The sequence below is a fragment of the Rhinolophus hipposideros genome, assembly GCF_964194185.1.
Source record: "Rhinolophus hipposideros genome assembly, chromosome: 5".
NCBI lineage: Eukaryota > Metazoa > Chordata > Mammalia > Chiroptera > Rhinolophidae > Rhinolophus > Rhinolophus hipposideros.
In genome coordinates this window covers 77884717-77905018 of record NC_138051.1, presented here as the reverse complement: position 1 = coordinate 77905018, position 20302 = coordinate 77884717, and the positions used below count along the sequence as shown (strand labels likewise).

The 20302-nt window shown below is 36.4% G+C and overlaps 1 protein-coding gene and 1 pseudogene across 18 annotated transcripts in view; one reads left to right on the top strand and one right to left on the bottom strand.

The window, feature by feature from the left end:
• The first annotated feature begins 1155 nt into the window (after positions 1 to 1155).
• NUMB (NUMB endocytic adaptor protein) overlaps positions 1156 to 20302 on the top strand; it is a 134215-nt gene continuing 115068 nt past the window's right edge. For 6 of the 17 annotated variants that reach the window (XM_081049909.1, XM_081049915.1, XM_081049906.1 and 3 more), the window contains exon 1: positions 1164 to 1258. The gene's annotated coding sequence lies outside the window, so the exon portion shown is untranslated. The other 11 variants (XM_081049908.1, XM_081049912.1, XM_081049903.1 and 8 more) reach the window with 8 other exon arrangements.
• On the bottom strand, positions 12517 to 13084 carry LOC308497911 (transmembrane protein 126A-like; annotated as a pseudogene). Its single transcript has one exon. The product of its transcript is annotated as a transmembrane protein 126A-like (transcript).

Here is a 20302-nt window from a genome sequence, read left to right as displayed (position 1 = left end):
ATTGAACGAGTAACCAGGACTGCATTTTGTTATTTGGGAGCGGGGAAAGTGGGTGGAAATGAAAAACAAAAGCAAAAAACTAATGATGGCTATATTTCTGGGAGCACAAGAGTTTTAATAGCAACACCAGATTTCTCAAAAGTGCTCAAAAGTGATTTGTACCCAAATGTATAAAAAATGCAATCATTTATTCTTGTACATTGTGCCAATGTGAGAAAAGAACTGCAATTCATTCAATGGTCTTAATTTAGACTGCTAGGAACAGGAGCGGTTTCGGAAAAAAAAAAAGACAAGCTTTTTAAGTATCTGACACACATCTAGTAGGGCTATTTAAGAACTGTTAAACATTAAAATCAAGTTGAGGGTGGGCGGAGAGGAATTCTCATTTCCGGAGCATCACAAGGGTAAAATGTGGCCTATTTAGTACAAACTTGCTGATGGCTGCCTAGTCACTTTGAAGGAGCTAGCCAGCGGTGAATCTGGAAGCTGGAGAAGTCTCAACACATCACTTCAGATTATTAACGACGTTTATAATTGCAACAGAAGTGGACTGATTTCTGCTAAACGGCTGTGCTTTGCCTTTTAACATGGAGACTTCTGGGAAGAACTTCAAGGAAACTGGCAGCATTGGGACTTCAAGAAAAGAAGAAATTTATCTACATAGTTTTTTTCTTCCAAAGAGTGGGAAACACTTCTTAAACACACCTCTTCTGTTGGTGTTTTCTAGGTACTACCCTATGAGTAAGCTAGCAGTGATAAGCTTCTCCTTATAGGAAGGGAGCTGGAGAAAGGGATGAGTTTCAGAGTAAACTCTACAACAAAGAGTTAACCCTTCCGCGGTAACCTCAGATGTGTGGTTCTGCCCCTTCCTTGGTTTCTACTGCGCAACCAAACTGTGCTTGAACCAACCTGACCGTCATATCACTTGCCAGTTGATTTAACGGACACTTCAGACAACCTATCATAACTTCGAACTGTCCAACCATCAACCAATTACAACTAAAGCTTGGTCTAGAACGCTCCAGGTCCAGGCGGGGGCTAATACCGGGTCCAGGAAAAGGGGCGGTAAGGAAGCGATGACAGACAGATAAACCAACCAATCAGAGCAGAGAGCCGCCTCCCCACTATCCAATGGAGAGGTAGGAAGTATAAAACGGGGAGGGCCTGTTGTCATGGGGGAGGTGGTGGCGCTTGGTGGCTGGCTACTGGCGGCCGAGGTAGAGGCAGTGGCGCTGGAGTTGGTCGGGGCCAGCGGCAGGTGAGTGCCGGTAACGCGGGCCTGAGGTCTGGGTGCCGTCGCGGGGCGGAAACTCCAGATCGGCGCTGCGGGGGCGGAGGCCAGAGGAAGGGGCCCTGGACTGCGGGTTGGGTCGGGCCGGGGCCGGGGCCAGGGCGGAGGCGGGGGCGGCGGCGAGTTCGCGCTGCCTGGGCTAGTGGGAGACTGGCGTCGCTCCAGGCGGCGGAGTTCGCGTCGGCCAGGTAGGTGGGGCCGGACCCAAGCGGGTCAGGCCGGGAGGTCCCTTGGGACGTACTGCTGCGCGGGTCTGGGGCACTGACCGCGGTTGTGTGTGCGCGCGTATGTATGAGTGTGATAGATCCTTGAGGGGACGGGAGCGGCCGGGGTCCCAGGGAGAGGGGTGACCCGAGGTGACCCGTAACGACCTGGTCCGAGGGCAGGGTGACTCGGGAAGACCCGGGACAGGCTGTGCGAGGCAATCTGGGCAGCCCGGGAGCTGCCCGAGCGGAGAGATCTGGGGGTTCGGAAAACTGGGAGTGGCCGGGATCCGGGGGAGAAGGGAGACCGAGCGGCGGGGGTCCGGGTGACAGGAAGCGGCCTGGGTCTCGGCGAGGGCGTCGAGGAAAGGCAGGGAGGGGCCTGGCGACCCTCCCGAGAAAAGTGGCTGTTGGAGGGAGGAGGGCTCCTGGGGAGTTAAAGAGCTGCGGGTGTAAGGAGGGTCGGACCCGTGGAGACCTTGGACACTTGGGGAGGAACCGGAGCGCCCTGCCTCCCACCGCTGGTCTAGGCTCCCAAAACTAGACTGGGAACTCCTGGGTCTAGGGATTCCCGGACACCAGGGAAAAAACATCCCCCAGGAGTAGTTCGGGTGTGAGACTGGGGTGAGGGGTCTCGCTGGGGAGTGGAAATTCTCTCTGAGAAGGAGTCAAGCAAAATGATACGCAGGTGGGCGGGGAGAAGTGATTTCCTTGTAGGAAGGGAGTAAAAGATGGGGCGTAGTAGGAGGGAACGAGAAAGTTGCTCAGGAAGAGAGCGGTGGTCTTGTGGAAACGGAGCAGAACGGTAGACAGGAGAAATTAACAGGGAGGCCATTAATACGCTCGAAGAACTTCAGAAATAGAAGAAACTCCAGCGTCATGATACTGAGATGCCATCTAGGACCAGAGAAAGGGTTCTAACAGCGAGGGTCACTGACTTGCATTGCAGTGCTTAAGGCATTTGTGTGAGGATGCCAGCAATAGTGTTAGAGAATACAGACATTGACAGGATGGGGAATTTGAAAGGGAAAAAGGGAGCAATATAAAGGGGTAGGTCTGGGGACTTAAGCAGAACGAGGAGAAGTCGTGAAGAGGATAGACATACCCTTGCCAAATTAGAAATAAGTTTGAATTCTAGTTCTGCCTCGTAGCTTGGACAACATAACCTCTCTGTGCAAATGTTTCCTTATCTGTATAATAGGGATGATAATAATTCCTACTTCGTAGTGTTGTTTTTTCCCGCGAGTTAATATCTGTAGAACTTTTAGAATAGTGCCCGGTGTAGAGTAAGCGCTGTGCACCGGATTGTTAAATAGAGTATGAAGAAAGACCAGAGTTCTCTAATGAGGTGGTTCTCAAACTTTAGCACCAGAATACCTGGAGGGCTTGGTGAAAGAAAGACTGCTGGCCCCGCACTTTTCTGATTCCGTCCGTCTGAGTGGGGCCTGAGAATTTGCCTTGACCTCAGGTGATGCTATCTATGTTGGTCCACTTTAAGAACCACTTGCTTTAAATGAAAACAGTGATAATGGAGCACCCTTAAAATTCCTGTCTCCTCTGCTAGAGACAGGCAAATTGCAAAAAGATCCTAATAATATAAGGGATACTCCATTGTAAGCCTGTTTTTCAAACTATGGATCATGATTTAGTAGTTTATAAAATCTGTTTTTAGTAGGTTGTCACTAGCATTGAAAAATACAATGAAATAGAACAGAATTGACCAGCGTTGCACATGGTAAGGAAAAGTATTGTTTTCCTAAGTTTTTCTCATACATGTGGGTACCAGGGCACAATGTAAACTGTATTTCTGACAGTGAAGAGTTTGAAAAACTGTTTTGAGCCATGCAGTGCAACAAAAGCAATCCTACAGCAGAGGTATCTCGGGACTGAGTTTGTTGTTTATTTCTTTGTTTTTCTTCTTTTTGTGGTAATTCTTCCTCAGGTGGTGAAACAGTTCATAAAATTTCTTCAGTTTTTAATTTGTTTTCTCCTGTGTTTGCCTTATCACATAGTGTGGTGTGCCTTTTTTTAGATATTGAGAATCTTTGGCATGAAGACTTAAGGGAATTTGAGGCAGAGAAATGAAATAGAGTGGTGTTTCTCAGATGTGGTACACTTTTGTTTCACTTGTGCCCTTTTGTTTTTCCTTTCTTTCTTTTTTTTTTACTACTGTACCCTAAAGCATTGTCTGTGAAAAACCTAAGTATACAGAGACAAATTGACAGTAAACAACTAACACTAAAATGGACTGGTTCGAGAACAGTTGATGTATAGAAAAATAAACAAAACCCAAATAAGACACATTTTTAAAAGAAAAAAAGCAGTAAAAGTAAAGAAGTAAAAGTAAAAGAAGTAAAAGTATCTTAAAACTTTTCATTGCCTTACACTAATACAAAACATACAAAAGCATTTTTAAGGGAACTAAATATACTTGTGTATTTTAGATTTCTGTGGTTTTGAAGAGAGAAGAAACAGTGATAATACTTGACAGTAAAATGCACCTGGGGTAGAGGCTTAACAAAGTAGTTTATTAAGCAGGTACTTTTGTTTTGATGGTTTTCTCCAGTGAGAATGAACTGAATGTGGCATATGTAAATTTAACTAGTTTGAGGGACCTAAATGTAATCTACAATACTTTAAGATATATTGAGAATATATGTATGTTTTGTGCTGTGTTTGGTTTGATTTTTCTATAAAAAAACTAGATGGTTTATTACTTAGAGTTGATTTAGATCTGTTTTTATGGACATAAGAACAGAGAAAAGAAGCGTTGAAAATAGAAATTCTTGCAACTCTCTTAAAAATCTTTAATCTAGTGGATTTATGTAACCTTTTCATTAATATTTTTATGACATTGTGAGGAAACTGTTGGTGTAGCTTTGCATTAGGATTTTAAGATAATTTTTTCCTCTCTGAAAAATCGTTTTTAGTTCTATTAAAGATTTTTATGTTTTGTTAAAAAAAATTTTTTTTGACTTGGAAGATCGCAAAACATATAATCATTGCATATTTGAATTGAAAAACAAAATCAATCTTTTCACCAAACAAATTTACTAATTTTTTGTGACAGAGGTTCCAAGAATAAAAACTTTTGAATTCCTTGCACTGAGTTAAATGTAGAATCCCTACCACCAAAATGGTTCTTTAAATTATTGTATTACATTGTAATACATTTGGTGGGCACATTTGTGTAACTCCTTCAATTCTTTACTAACTGATGGAGGAAGGCAAAATCCTAAAACTCAAATGTGGGAAAAACATAAAAGTTCATTCTTCATAATTTTGAACATTGACCAGTTTGATTACTTACTTGTTTCTTACTAAATGGACTTTATTCAATTGAGCTATTATTCATCCATAATTTAATCATATGTATCTATGAATAGCTTTGATTGCTCAACTCATTTTACAGTGAGATTTCTTAATCTTATAGTGGTTTTTAAATCCCAAAGAAACTGTGTGCTCCTGACTGTACAATTTAATGAGACTCAGCTTCACATGTCAAAGATTATTCATGTAAATGATTTAAAAAAGTGGAAGTTCAACTAACACGAGTTGTTTATTTTTTATTTTGGTAAAGTTTTTGTCTTTTTCTAAATAGCTCTGATCTGCTGTCTCTGCTTCTTGCCCTCTAATTATCCATCCAGTAAATCCTAATGGAAATGTTGGTGCCTGAAAAATCTAGTTCTGTCAAAGTACAAAACCCCTATATCTAGTTTTTGGTTTGCTGGGAGAATTCCTTTTATTAGAAAAGGTCTCTTGGTGAACTTACCACCTTCAGAAAAAGTCTTATTTAATAGAGTACTTGAAACGCCACATTTTGTTTTGGACTTGCCGACATACATCTATTGTTTAATGGATTTTGATTTCTACAGAATAGATCTTGAATTCTGCCAATATCTGAACTGTGATGTTTCCTTGATAGGGCTAGGGAGAAAGGAAACAATTATACTCCTTAAATATATTTTAAAAATGTGATCTCTTATTTTTTTTTTTTATCTTGACATGATAAATGCTTTATTTGCAAAGAAAATCTGTTTCAGTAATACAACATATTGGAAATTTCAGTATTAAAAGTGGAAATACCGTGTCAGGCTTTCGGAGGTTTGTTCAGATGTGAGACACAGGTACTGGTAAACAGGATGTCATTATGATACTGCCATATATTTTTGAGAATATAAAATATGCACTTGAAAATCTTGGGGCAAAACGGAGCTTGAAACTAAGGGAGAATGAGGAGAATACTGACATGTGTTTAAGGAGGAGTCTGCAGGATCTGCAGGAAGTATGTCTAGAGGAGCGAGCCTTTCTTGGCAGTTTTCCTGGAGTGACATATGTAAAGGAAGATGATCCTATTTGCAACGTTCTCCCATGGACGTATTTTTTGTTCTATGCAGTTTCCACTGGTTGCTATAACTCTTCCTTTGTTTCTTCCACTCAGGAAAACGTGTCAGAGTACAAGTGAATAGACTTGAGAATTGCTAGTCCTAGAGGATGGGAGCCTGGGCAGGATCATTTGGATTTAGAAGAAGGCCGGACACTTGTCTCTGCTTCTACAGCTCTTGGGAATAGGTCCCCAGCAATTGTAACTAGGCCAAGCCTTCCCACCGGTCTTTTCCACTGGATTCTGGGATTAAGCAATAGAAAGAGATCCCCAGTCATCTTAAATGGATTGACCAAGGAGCTGCTATATTACTAATTAATGTTCAGTGACTTCCTCTTCTCTCCCCACCCAAACTCTATTTCTCCCCACTTGCTTGCTGATACTTTACATTCTACTAATCAGGATCAAAGCCTTGAGTTCTTTGATTCGATAGCAAAATCTTAGTTGTGGTAACTTGTTTTAATTAAGGTACTATATGTAGTTAATTAGGAGAATGATTATTTGATCCGATTTTTTCCAGTTTAGGGAGGAAGAGGGATTGAAAGCTGTAGAACACTGCTCGGCTACTGAAAAAAGAAAGGCAAAGTCAGGGAAGCCAGGAACACAGAAAAAAAAGCAAAACTAATAACTTCATTGAAGATTGCCCTTGGCTACCTTTGACCTTAGAAAAGTAAAAGCTCGTGATGCTTGTGTCCTGGTCAGCTGTGCACAAGTACACCTTGGGTGCCTTTCAGTGGTGTCATAGGGTGCTGCTTTGCATCATTTCTGAAGGTTTATTTAATTACTTTTAATACAACCAACTTTGTTATAAGGAATTTTAGCTGTCTGTATTCTTTAATCAAGGTAACCTTTTATTTTCAATCTGGAATCTCAGAGAACCATAGAATAGCCTGATGGTGACAGAAGTATATTTGTACCTACCGTATGATGAAATTGAAAAAAAACATTATTTGTGTTTTGAGGAAGCATGATAGAATGGACAAAGTCCAAATTTTATAATTGTATGACCATGTTTCTGAATCCTGGCTCTGTTATTTACTAATTGGGTAGTTTATTAAACTTCTTAGTCTTAGTTTTGTCATCCATAAAATGGAGCTTATAATATCCTCCTTGCCATGCTGACGGTGAGAATTAAATGGAAAGCATTTTGTATAGTGCCTTCCTTGTCCATCATGGGCACTCAATACATGGTGATGTTAATTATTAATAATTATAACGGTATTAGGCCTGTTACAGATTTGTCTTTCTAGGGGTGGCTAATAGTCCAGATACTGTGATTAATGGCAGTTAGGAAAACCAGAGTTGACTTTTAAATTTTACATGCATTTTAAGCATTTACTACCTGAGTTTGTTTTTGTAGTTGGTTTAGTTTGTTGGATTAGACTAAAATATGTAGCAAATGAGGCTAATATTTTATTGTGTGGTCACTAGCTGTCTCTATCAGTATCTGATCCTCTTCCAAGAGTTTTTGTTAACAGTGGGATCCATTCACCCTACGACTAGAAAAAACAATTGAACATTATAGATATAATTATTTAAAATTAGTTCTATATGCCAGTGAGAAAGAAGTTGTCTTCCCTACAGTTAATACATTCCTCTTCGATATTCCAAGTAGAAGTACATTTTAGTTCATAAGTCCTGTACCTTCCTTAGTTAAAGGTTTGGTAGGTGAAAGAAACATCCTTCTTTATCTATAGAAAGCTGTTAACAGCTATGTTATCTCAAAGTGTCTCTGATAAAAGCAGCTGTGTGATTTTCGTAACATTCATAATGTAATGGGCTTTCTTTAAATTTCATTAATGAACATAATGTTTGAATGGTTAATTGTTTTAAAGAGTTGATTCATTCTTATTTTTGAAAATTATTTGCTATTGGTAGTATTTAGGAATGATATTTTCTACCATAGCCAAGTCTTCCTTACTCTTGCAAGGAATGCGGTACTAAATACTGTATTGAAAATATTGGCAAGAAAATGAACTGTAAATGTCCATTTACAGAACTAGTTATCATTTCTAAAAATGTTAACATTAACATGTTACACCAAGCTGTTCATTCCCTAATGATCTCTTACATTCTAGTCTAATTTTAGAAACCATACATTTTGGTATTTTATCATATTGTTGAGGATTTTTTTTTTAAAGTTATTTTGTAATAGGTTGAATCTCTTCATAAAGTTGTACATTTTTACAGTCAGGACTTTGTTTTATCTGTTTTGATATTGAATGAATGATGAAGAGATCCTGATTGGGGGTTGAGTTTTATGACAAGTAAATGAACTCTAATTGCCTGAGTTCAAATCCAGCTGTACTTCCTTAAGCTCGTTAACTCTTAGATTCAGTTTTCTCACCTGTAAAATAAATCGCTTTGAGGATTCTATAACATAATTCATGTAAAGTGTTTAACACAGTGCTTAGCTCATGCTAAATGTTTAATAAATGTTAGCTACTATTGTAAGGATTCAGGATTGCGGATAGAAGGTGAAAGCTTTTTCTGTGTTTTATTTTTATTTTTTACATGGACTTTAAAAGTGTTGGATATAAAGTTGAACTATGAAACTTAAACTTCATTAGATATTAAAAGCAATCTTGAATTCTTGACTCTGTTGTCTTATTTTTAGTCCAGTCAATCTGTGGAAAAACTTGAATCTTTATTTTAATACAGGTGCATTTTTGCCTTTAAGTCACAGTAAATTCTTAATTATTTACACTCAGATTAGCAGTGCCATAAAAAGTCCCTAAATTTTTTTCGATTGTGAGTTATAGCTATGTAACCTATTAGGTAAATTTTTCATTAGACCTTACTTTTATTTAAGCTAATGTTTTAGTATTAAATCTCCTTGACATTGAATATCCCTATCAATAGTTCTCAGTCTGTTATCTGCAACTCTTTGGATTGAGGGTGGATGTTTTCTGCTGTTAGTAAAGGATTCTCAAATCCATTTGCTCATCAAATATTATCTGTAGACAAAAGTAGTAAATTCTAAATGTACACATGCATCTATATGTACATATATATCTAGAACTTGTACATATGTACATATTTTCTGCAGTTAGTAAAAGGTTCTCAAATCCATTTGTTTATCAGATATCTGTAGACTAATACACAGGCACATACATGTATATATAGAACTTTTGTACATATATACACGTATACATATATGAAGAGTATACACATTTTAAGAAAGGAAAAAACTATTGAAATTGTAATACTCAGTATATACCAATAACAAAAGATGAATACAAGTCATGTGTATACATTTTTTTGGCACCCCCAGTATATTATATATAAATGTTGAGATGAATTTTAAAAATCTTTACTTTAAAGGCTAGACTGAATTCATAGTAGTTTTGGTTGTTTTAACTATTTGCCCCATCAGTGGATGCTGAAAATTCAGCTGTTACCATGTAGGGATCAGTTACCATTTTGACTAAAGATTCCTCATCTGTAAAAGCTATCAGCGTACTTTTTCTGTCATTTTTTTTTACCCAAATGTGCCATTTTAGAAACACTAGTATACTTCTGTTCCCCCAACTATACATTCTTGTTTTTTTTTTGAATAGCCTTGTTTAGATATAGTTGACATACAATGAAATTGGACATATTGAAAGTATACAATTTTACGAGTTTTAACCTATTTGTACACCACAGCTGGGATAAGGAACATACTACTCTAAACGTTTCCTTGTGCTCTTGTGTAATCCATCTCTTTCCACCCCCAGAGGTACCACTAATCTGCAGTTATTATAGATTAGTTTGCATTTTCTAGAATTTTAGGTAAATAGAATTGTGTGGTGTATTCTCCTTTTGTTGAGAGATAAGTCTGGCTTCTTTTACTCTGCCTAATTAAGTTGAGATTTTTATCTATATTGTGCATCAGTAATTTATTCCCTTTTTATTTCTGAGTAGAATTCCAGTATATGGATATATCACAATTTTTAAAATCTATTTTTCTGTTCGTAGACATTGGATTATTTCCAGTTTTTGGCTATTCAAATAAAACTGCTATGAACATTTGTGTAGACATTTTTGTACAGACATGTGTTTCCATTTCTCAGGTATGTACTTAGTGGTGGAATTGCTGGGTCATATATTAACTCAGTTTTCCAAAGCAACTATACCATTTTATATTCCCACCAGCAGTGGGAATGGGAATTCCAATTTCTCCACCTCCTCATCACCACTTGTTATTATTTGTGTGTTTTTGTTTTGTTTTGTTATTGTAGCCATTATAGTGGATGTGATGTAATAATTCATTGTGGTTTTGTTTTGCATTTCCTTGTAGGATAATGATGTTGAGAATTTTTACATGGTTTTATTGGCCATTTGTATGGCTTCTTTGGAGAAATGTCTATTGAAATTCCCTGCCCATTTAAAAAATGGAGTTATTTGTGTTTTATTATTGAGTTACGAGTTATAAAAAAATCTTTGTATATTCTGGATACAAGTCCCTTATCAGATATATGATGTGCAATATTTTTTTCCAAAATGTAGGTTATGGTTTTACTTTTTTCATGTTGTCCTACAGAGCATAAAAGCTTTTCATTTTGATGAAGTCCAACTTTTTTTTTTTTCTTGTATTTTTGGTATAATATCTAAGAAACTGTCTCCTAATCCAAGGTCATGAATATTTACATTTATATTTTATTTTTTCCCCCTTTAAATTAAAGTTATTGGGATGACAATTGTTAGTAAAGTTACATAGATTTCAGGTGTACAGTTCTGTAATACATTATCTATATCTCACATTGTGTATTCACCACCCAGAGTCAGTTCTCGTTCCATCACATGTATTAGTATACTTATATTTTCTTCTAAGAGTTATGTAGTTTTAGCTCTTACATTTAGGTTTATGATCCATTTTGAGTTAATTTTTGTGTATGGTATGGAGAAGGGGCCCAACTTAATTCTTTTGCATATGGATATCTAGTTGTCGCAGCACCATTTGTTGAGAGACTATTGCTTTTTGTTTATAGTCTTGTTATAAAAGTTTAATAACATTTTCTGCTTCATCACTAATTCTACCAGATAGCAATTTGTTGGCCTTTTGGTCTAGGGTGGCAGTTAGGCTCATGGTGCTGAGGGAAGCATTTTAGAATAAATGAATTCACTGACTTAAATATATGGTTATATAATTTAATCCTTACATTTAAATTACTTTATGCTTGAACGTTAAATGAAGGTGAGCTCCATTTCTCCATCGTGGGCAACCTTGTGTCCAAAGTTCTACAAAAGCTTCAATGCTGGACCACTTAATGGAAATCCTGGTCAGATTTTTAAACACGTGGCTTACAGGAAGAAAAGTTTCTATGATAGCCCTTTTTTCCCTCTTTCTCTCTTTCACTGTCTCCCCACTTTCCCCTTTTTGATTTCCCTACCCAATTACCTTTTTATCTTCAGAAGACTCTTCTTTTGGATTATTACACGTAGCCTTTTGCTGAAGGAAGAGCAAATACTAAGGGTTTATTTTTTAAATCATAAATTCAAGGAAATGTTCTGTAGTGATGATTAAAAACATGGAGAAAAATTATAAGGATTTTAATTAACCTTGGTAAATTTAAAATCCAGAATTAATATCATTAATATCAAAATTTTCTGTTCCATATAATCCTAGTTGAAAGAAATAGCATGGTATTTTCCTTTACATTTAAAAAATAATAAATACTAAAAATATAGTTATTTTACAGCTTGTTGGCATTTTGAAAGAAACTTATTCTTTGTTTATACAACAGTTAACTAGGTTTTTAACTTTTTTCATGTTTTAATAGGCATTATTCTCTTTTGGAAATCTTAAGAGCAAAGGGAAAAAAAGTATACATCTTTCACAGAGTATTATGTGTTTCATCTCTATTTGTAGAGTTCCACTTATTTAGAATATGAGGCCAGTACTTTGCCAAGTAAGAACTAATTTCCTGGGAAATCAGGTTGCTGGCTTGACTTCTTGCTGTGCCTTTCCCTTCTTTTGTTTCTTTGTAAAAGAGCTGAGCTCAGTCCTGTGGAAAATCACTAAATCATGTCATTATTTTCTCTAGCTCAAATTAAACATGATTGGTATATACTTTCATTATACTGAATTCTGTAACTTGTTATAAATTTGTTAGCATACCTGAAGGACTGACATCCTTTGATATGTTGGCTGTTCATCTGTATCTGAAATAATACTTAATGATGTGTTCTTTTGATGAATGTTCTTTTGGTCTTTTTTTCCCCCTCCAGTAGACCTGGTTAGTGAGTGGTATCATTGGGTTCTTACAGTGAAACCCAGACACTTGTGAGATACAATCATAGTTTCTATGATGTTGGCCCCTAATTACTTTTTAATTACATCAGCATTTATTGTCTCTATTTTTTCCTCATGCATATTTTTACTATGTATATAATTTTGGAGCCTGCTTTTTAAAAACATACATTCTAGAGTTACAGTTATTTGAAAACAGTTTAAAACAGCTGAAGAATATTCCATTAATGGATATATCATCATTTATGCAACTAATATCCATAGTGTTCACATTTAGATTAGTAAATTTCTAATTATAAACAACTTCAGTGAATATTGCTAAACAAATCTTTGTCCACATTTCTATATTCTTTTTTTAAAATTATTTTTACAGTTTTATTTCTGTGTACACATTTGCTTAAAGTCACTTAATTTCTAGGCCAGGTATCTGAAGAGCATTTATAAGTAGTTTATATTGTCTAGAACCATGGTGTGCTGCAAACCCTGTCTGGAGCAAAGTGGGAAAATTATATTTTTCTAAAAATAGGCTTAGAAATTCTGATCCATTAGGCTAAGATGTTTCCTTTCTCTGGTAGCAGGGCTGAGACATACCTGGCTGCTAGGCCACCATTCACAGTATAGCCAAGGAATCAGTACAGACCACTGAAATCAAGACCAACATATCAATCCCGTGTTACGGTACAGTTTTCACAATTCAAATCATTTGTATTCAATGGCAAACTTACAAAGACTTGCCTTTGTAAGATATGTTCACTGTCAAAAATGGGATCGCTTGCAGCTATACGAGCCTGTGCCACATTTAAGACAAAAAGGACTGCTATTAGGCCACAGAGAGCAGCACTAAGTCCAATATATGTTGATCCATATTCAGGTAAATCCTTTTCTGCTTCTGGAAGTTGGTTAGTTTTTCTGGTTATGATATCAAAATTTTGGTTTTCCCTGACAGTATCATCTGGTTCATGATTTTCCATCTTGAGCCTTATGCTCTCCTCCCAGCAGCTGGTGCTTCCTCTGGTCTTCCTCAGCTGCTCAGGCTCACTGCAACCTCTGCTCAGCCATCTTTGGCTGACATGTGACTCAGCCTCCACATATCTATATTCTTAAGGTAGATTCCTATAAGTGGAATTATCTAGTGAAGGTATACATTTCTTAGGGCTCTCAAGAGAGCAAAACATTGCACAACTGCTTTCTAAAAGGTTGTACCAATTTACATTCCCATTAGCAAGGCGTAAGATTGAGATATATACCTTTGCCAGCAGTTTTATCATTTAAAAATATTTGCTAATTTGATAGGAGAAAACAGTAAGTGGTTTCTGAAATTTGTATTATTTGGTCACTAGTGGAACATTTTAAATATGATCATTCACCTTTAAGTACTTCCTTTAAGGTGAAGTTATGTTCCTGTACTTTGTCTATTTTTTCTTTGACTAGACGCAAATTTTTACATGGAATCTACAGATGGATAATATTGAAAGCTGTGGCTTAATTTACATAAATGATCAGCACAGAGCTGTTTCATGTCCCTTTCAATTTAGTTCTGCCCTCTGCTCCCTGCAACTACTTTTTAATTATATCTGTTCTTGAATTTCATATAAATGAAATTATGCCATTTGTACAGTAGTCCTTCCCATATCTGTGGAGGATACGTTCCTAGACCCCCAGTGGATCCCTGAAACTGCAGATAGTGCCAAACCCTACATATACTGTTTTGTCCTATACATACATCATACATACATACATACATACATACATACATACATACATGATAGTTAATTTATAAAGTAAGTAGACACAGTAAGAGATTAACAACAATAATAAAATAGAACAATTATGACAGTATACTCTAATACAAGTTATGTGAATAGGGTCTCTCTCTCTCAAAACATCTTGTTGTACCGTAGTCACCCTCTTGTGTTCATGGGAGATGATAGAATGCCTACGTGATGAGATGAAGGGAGGTGAATGACGTAGTCATTGTGATGTAGCATTAGACTACTACTGAGCTGATGGTATGTCATGTTGACCTTAAAACAGTCAGTTATTTTATCAGCAAAAATGGGTTTATTTGGGCACAGCAAAGAATTGCAATTTGGGACAAACAAACTGTAGCAAAAGCCATAGGCAAGTCCAACAAACAAAGAAGAGGGCCATTATTTTACAAGAGAAAAAGGAGGAAATTGGGAGGGGTTGTTTTGAATGAAAGTTCATTGGAGAAAAGCAGGAATTCAGGGTAATGACTGCTTCTCATTGGTTGAGTTGCTGGAGTAGTCGATTTATTGGAGGAAATGCAGTGTACATCTTTCCTGTTGGGGCCTGTAACTGATGATTCTCGTCTGTTGGAGTCTAATTGACAGTTCTTCCTGTAATGGACCTCCAGGGGTACTGTTCTGGCTTCCTGACTCCAGAGTCAAGAGGTTTCCTTTTAGTAGACTTCTGCTAAAGTCTACTGAGATTCCTATACATTACTTTCGTAGTAATGAAGTTTCACTTCATTAATTTTCACAATCAGAAGGGGGATCATCTCCTTTGCATGATCCTGTATCATCGAGCCATAACATGGAGATGATTGGATGTCAGGAGCAGACGATGTCAGTGGTTGGGAAAATTGAATATTTTCAGACTGCCGTTTACCACGGGTACCTAAAACTGTGAAAAGCAAAACCCTGGATGAGGGTCTACTGTACCTTTCTAAATGATTTCTCTTGCTTAACATGTCTTTGAGATTCATTTTGTTTTGCATTTTTTTAAAAACATAATCAACAGAAAATTACAGCAGTAGTATGCCCTTTTAAATACAATTTCATTAAAGTAATCTCTAAACCACAGTTTAAGTATTCAGTTTGCCTCAAGTCCAAGTTGTAGCTCCCTAAGACACCATTTCCATCTCAGTAGCCATTTGAAGCCAGCCTTCTTTCTATGTGTGGGTGATTTCTGGAGAAAACACTTTACTCATTTTGAACATGCACCAAGAATGCATAAGAAAAAAAAATATGTGCAAATACACTTAACAGTTTATATAGGATTATCACTTAATAAAACGCTGGGATTTATTTGCCTATTAAAGCACTAAAAAATTTCTCAAAAGTTTATATTGTGGCAAGAAAACTCAAGTGAGTTACTAAGCGAAAAAGGTTATTTTCAGAATAAAAATTATCTTCAACTAAGGATTTTTAAAAATGCATTTCAAAATGAGACTTTGAAAATAAAAATAAATCGTTTGCGTTGAATAGTAAATTCAATTCATTATTGTAAAGAACAGCTAACTTTCTAGGTGGCACAGAATTCCATTTTATGAATATGTTTTTCTACTCTGTTGATAGACATTTGTGTTATTTATGGTTTTTGCCTGTTATAAATAATGCTGCTATAAACATTCTTGTACAAGTCTTTTGTGAGCATATGTTTCGTTTCTCTTGGTTGAATACCTCGGAGTGAAATTGTTGGGTCACAGGGTAGATGTGTGTTTAACTTTATAAGAAATTGCCAAATGGTTTTCCATTAGCAGTGTGTGAGATCCATTTGCTCCATGTCTCTGCCACCACTTACTTGGGTTGTTAGTCTCTTTCATTTTTGGCCATTCTGGTGGGTATAAAGTGATATATTAGAACAGTGTTAATTTACATTTTCCAGGTGACTAAAGATGTTGAGCACTTACTCTTTTCGTTGTTGTCAAAACCTTTTACAAAGGCAGATTTGCAGGTTGATAGTAAATATCTTAATAAAAGGTTCAGTGTGTTTCATTACTATATATCGATCTAGATTTATTCATCTGATGTGTGACATCAGATTAATTTGTAATTAAAAGTCAAATGAAAAACAGTTTATTTCAAGTATAAGATTTTTTAGAAGTCCCATATCATAGTGATAATTCATACAGATTTCTTGGAGTTAAGGAAACATTTGCTGTTGATTAATGTTTGTCAGAACTTTGGTAAGTAAATGATTCAAAAGGAAGACTTCAGGCTGTGTTTTGTAGAGCTGCTTTTTGAATTTGATATGTTGAATCATTGATTCAGGAACATTAAAATTGCATGATGTGGCTAGTAAACTATTCTGTGTTTGAGCCACACGTGAGAACTGATAGTCTGGTAAAGGTATCAGGTAGTAATAATAATACTAGCAGCAGCTAACGCTATATTCCAGGCGTGTTCAAGTGCTTTACATGCACTAATTTAAACCTCACAATAGTACCTATAAGGGTTGCTACTATTATCATTATTTTCCAGTTGAGGAATCTGAGGCACAGAAGTTAAGCAATTTGGCCCAAATCATAGAGCAAGCGGTAGACTGGGATTCAAAACTTCTGGCTCCAGAGCTCATACTCTTACCCCTTAGTGCTAAAGTGATTAAATTAAATGCAATCAATTGTGCATTCTTTATAGAGTGTATCATCATGTGGCAGTGGTGGCCAAGGTTTAAATTGGGATTTCTAAGTTTGCAAGTAGGCTCTCTACCAGTTTCTCTCCCTTCACTATCAGCAATCCTGTTATGTGTGCTGGGGGGTGATTTATAGAAGGAAAGTTTTATCTTAACAGATTGTGGACAACCCGAGTGACCTGAGATGGAGTACAGTACTGGGGAAGATGGCGTTTCTCTCTGTACAATGATAGGGCGTTGGAATTGGAACAGTTACTTTCAGACAGTCTTCCGCAGTGTTTGTTTAACTGGTCTTTGTGAAAATCTCTTAAATGTAAATGTTTAACATCTTTTGGAAACAAACTGAGTGAGATTTGAGATTGATGGAATTTGTGCCTGGAAAATGTTGGGGCTAGTAACAGCACTACCTAAATACTTGATATTCATAGATATTTATGATGTGTTGACACAAGAATCACAGTTCTTAAAATTCTTTTCTGTCTTTTGGAATCCCCTGTATACTGAAACCGTGGAACTCATCTTTGTCATTAGTTTGGGTTTAGGTAAGATTAATTTTTGAGGGGAGGGCTAGATTTTTTGGCCAGTGTCCTTGAAAGATGATTTGGGGATGGAAGGAAATGAAGTATATATATTGGCTTTTTCCTTTACCACACTTTTTGTGGTTTCCTCCACTTCTGATTTGGTGTCATTGTTGATGTCATGGGCAACTTGAAGAAGTTAGGGTAAATGGGAAGCATTTTGTGTGTATTGAATGAGAGAACGTAAATTCTTGAATAAATAAATCATGAGATACCAGTTTAATACCTGTGCTGCCACATTCTCATTTGCCTAAATGTTTTAACTTCTCCAGGTCTTTGTTCTTTTATAAAGTGATGGTGTTGGACTGGATGATCTTCAAAAACTTTTTTGATGCTAAAATATTTCAATTATCCTGAAAATTATAGTGAATAATATAATTCAGTTTTTTAATATAGAAAATAAGTGTTACCAACACCATTTATTGAGTAGCGTTCTTTCCTCACTGGTCTTCGGTGAGGATCTCAAATCATATGTCCCATTTCTATGCTGTTTTTATTCTCTGTTTGCCTATCCCCAAGCCAGTACTGTACTGTCTTTATTTACTGTAGCTTTATAGTAAACTTAGATATCCAGTATGATGAGGCCCCATCCCTCACTTTGTTATTCTTTAAAATTATGTTGATTATTCTTCTGAATTTCTCTTAACCTTTAAAATTCTTATTGAACAAATATATGAACAACTGCCAGTTAGACTTTATAAAGGCCTGTGGATAATAAAGTATTATAAGTTAATATCAGTATAATTATGACTTTTGAGAATACCGCTAAAGTATTTCGCTTTTCTTTTGGAAGTATTTAAAATACTTTGAAATTTGGAGAACTTGAAGTGATATATGGGTGTAAAATTATTTTAATAGGTATTTTAAAAATTTCATCATGTAAAGTAGATTATTTTATTGCTCTATACTCTAGTTTCTTTTTTGTGCCTCCACTTTTAAATTCCCATCGCCCTACCAACTCCCCTTTGACAACCATCAGCTTGTTTTCTATATATGTCTGTTTCTATTTTTTAAATTTATTTTTATTTTTTTATTTTTTAGATTCCACATATAAGTAAAATCATATGGTATTTGTCCTTCTCTGACTTATTTTACTTAGCATGATACCCTCAAGATTCATCCATCCATGTTGTTAAAAATACTCCCTTTGGATTAAAATTTTGGAAAGAATAAGTTGGATTTTTGAAAAATTATTGTTTAGACAGATAGTTTAAAGCCACCTTGAAAGTCATGATAAATTCCGCATGACATTGGTGAAAGATGCTTTTAACGAGCGTCTTTGACTTTAAAACTAGTTGTATGAGCTCCACCATTTGGAATTTTGACCTAGAAAAGACATTAGTTTTCATTTACTTGAAAATACTTCCTATTTTCATTTTATAGTGGGTAAAGTTAAGTTCTGTATCACACTCACTGAAAATTTTGTTTCCTATTTCCTAACTGACATCATCAAACATTGCAGTAGAACTATAGTTCTATCGTGCTGTAGCTGCATTGATTTTTTTTAACCTCCTTTCCCTATATGCCCTATGCTTTCTCCCTTTTTGTCTTTTTATTAAGGCTATTTGGTCTGCTTTGAATGCTTTTTCTTTGTTATCCTTCCAAGCCATAATAGAACCATCTTCTTACGTGAAGGCTTTCTTATTCATCCCTTTCTCTACATTTTATCTCTGTCTCTTTTGATTCCATAGCACTTTGTACCACTACTATATGGCATATTGTCTGCTTTGCATTATAGTTACATATACATTTTTCTTTCTAAACAGATTATGTACACACTGGGAACAGGGTCCTTGTCACTTTTACTTATTCTCTCTAACTCTCACAGTTGCCTATCACAGTTCCTTGCTTGTAGTGGGTCCTCAGTGGTGTTTGAATTGAATTAATAATCTCTCCCTCATGGAGCTTACAGTGTAGTGGAAAGAGAAGCACAAGAAGATAAGTAAATACTTAAGAAAAGTGCCATTTGAGAATATGTGATGAAAATAATAGTGCATTTAAAATAAAATGTTACCTTAATCCTGCCCACACCTTTGTAAATAGTCTCTCCATTAAGCTCTCTTCATTCATCTGTTTAAGTCTGTGTAAGGGGCTGTTTGAGTGAACTTGTGGAGGCCACCAGTTTGGAGCAGGTTGAATAGTGATTAGAAATTAGAGACTGAGAGTTGATACTTTTTTGAGAAGTGTGGCTATAAAGGGTAACTGAGAAATGGGGGTGGGATGGGGTGTAGCTGTGTAGGGAATGATAGGATACTTTAAAAAATATGTAAATATGGGCGATAATGGTACATACATGTTGCTGTGGTCATGGGAACGATGTTATAGAGGAAAGATTGATGATACAGGAGAGAATGAACTATGGAAGGTAAGAAGTCTTTAAGGGCAAGAGAGATAATGCAAGGAGCAAACTTTGGTAGCCCTTTCATAGTACAGTCATTAGAGAGGCTTACTCACTTTAAAGTAGAGGAAAAAGAGATGACAGGATCAGTTTTTGGGGGGCATGGCACAGATTTGGTTGTGGAAAGAGTAGGGAGCTTTCATCTGATAGCTTGTTTTCCTAATGAAAGTGTCTTAAAAGGAGGAATGGAGCAGAGGGGTGGGATATTGAGGAAAAGATATAAAGCAGCCACTACAGGGAGCTTTTAGAGTAATGTTGCCATGGTTGAGGTTGTTAGTTGGGAAGTTATGACAATAGCCAGTCTGCTGGGCTGTGTGATTTTCTTTAATATTCCACTGCTCTGTTGCTGTCATGGAGAAGATGAGCTGGAGTTTGCTAGGAGAGTGTGGAGGAAAGAGACGTGGGAAACACTGAATTGAGTATAAGGAGTGGTTATATTGATGAAGTGTGAAATCTAAACTGGATAAAAAAGAAAATGAAACCAGGAAATTTAGAGGGAGAAGTGGAGGATTTCATAAATGGGTGGTCTCATTAAGAGCTGAAAATTTTTTCTGAGGATCAGTTGAACAAATGAGTAGGAGAGATCAAATCTTTTATTATATGTCTTTCTTCTTTCTGCTTCCTTCTCATTTATGTCCAGAAACCAGAATTTGTACAGACTTAATCTCTTGGAATCTTCCATTCTAAATAGACAGTTTAAACCCACATTCTAGCCAAATAGATTGAAACACACACACACACACACACACACACACACAGTGACCTATAGAGCTTATGAGTATGATTTTAAACATGACTTTTTTTAAAGTCTATTAACTTTTTTTGTTGTTGTTGAG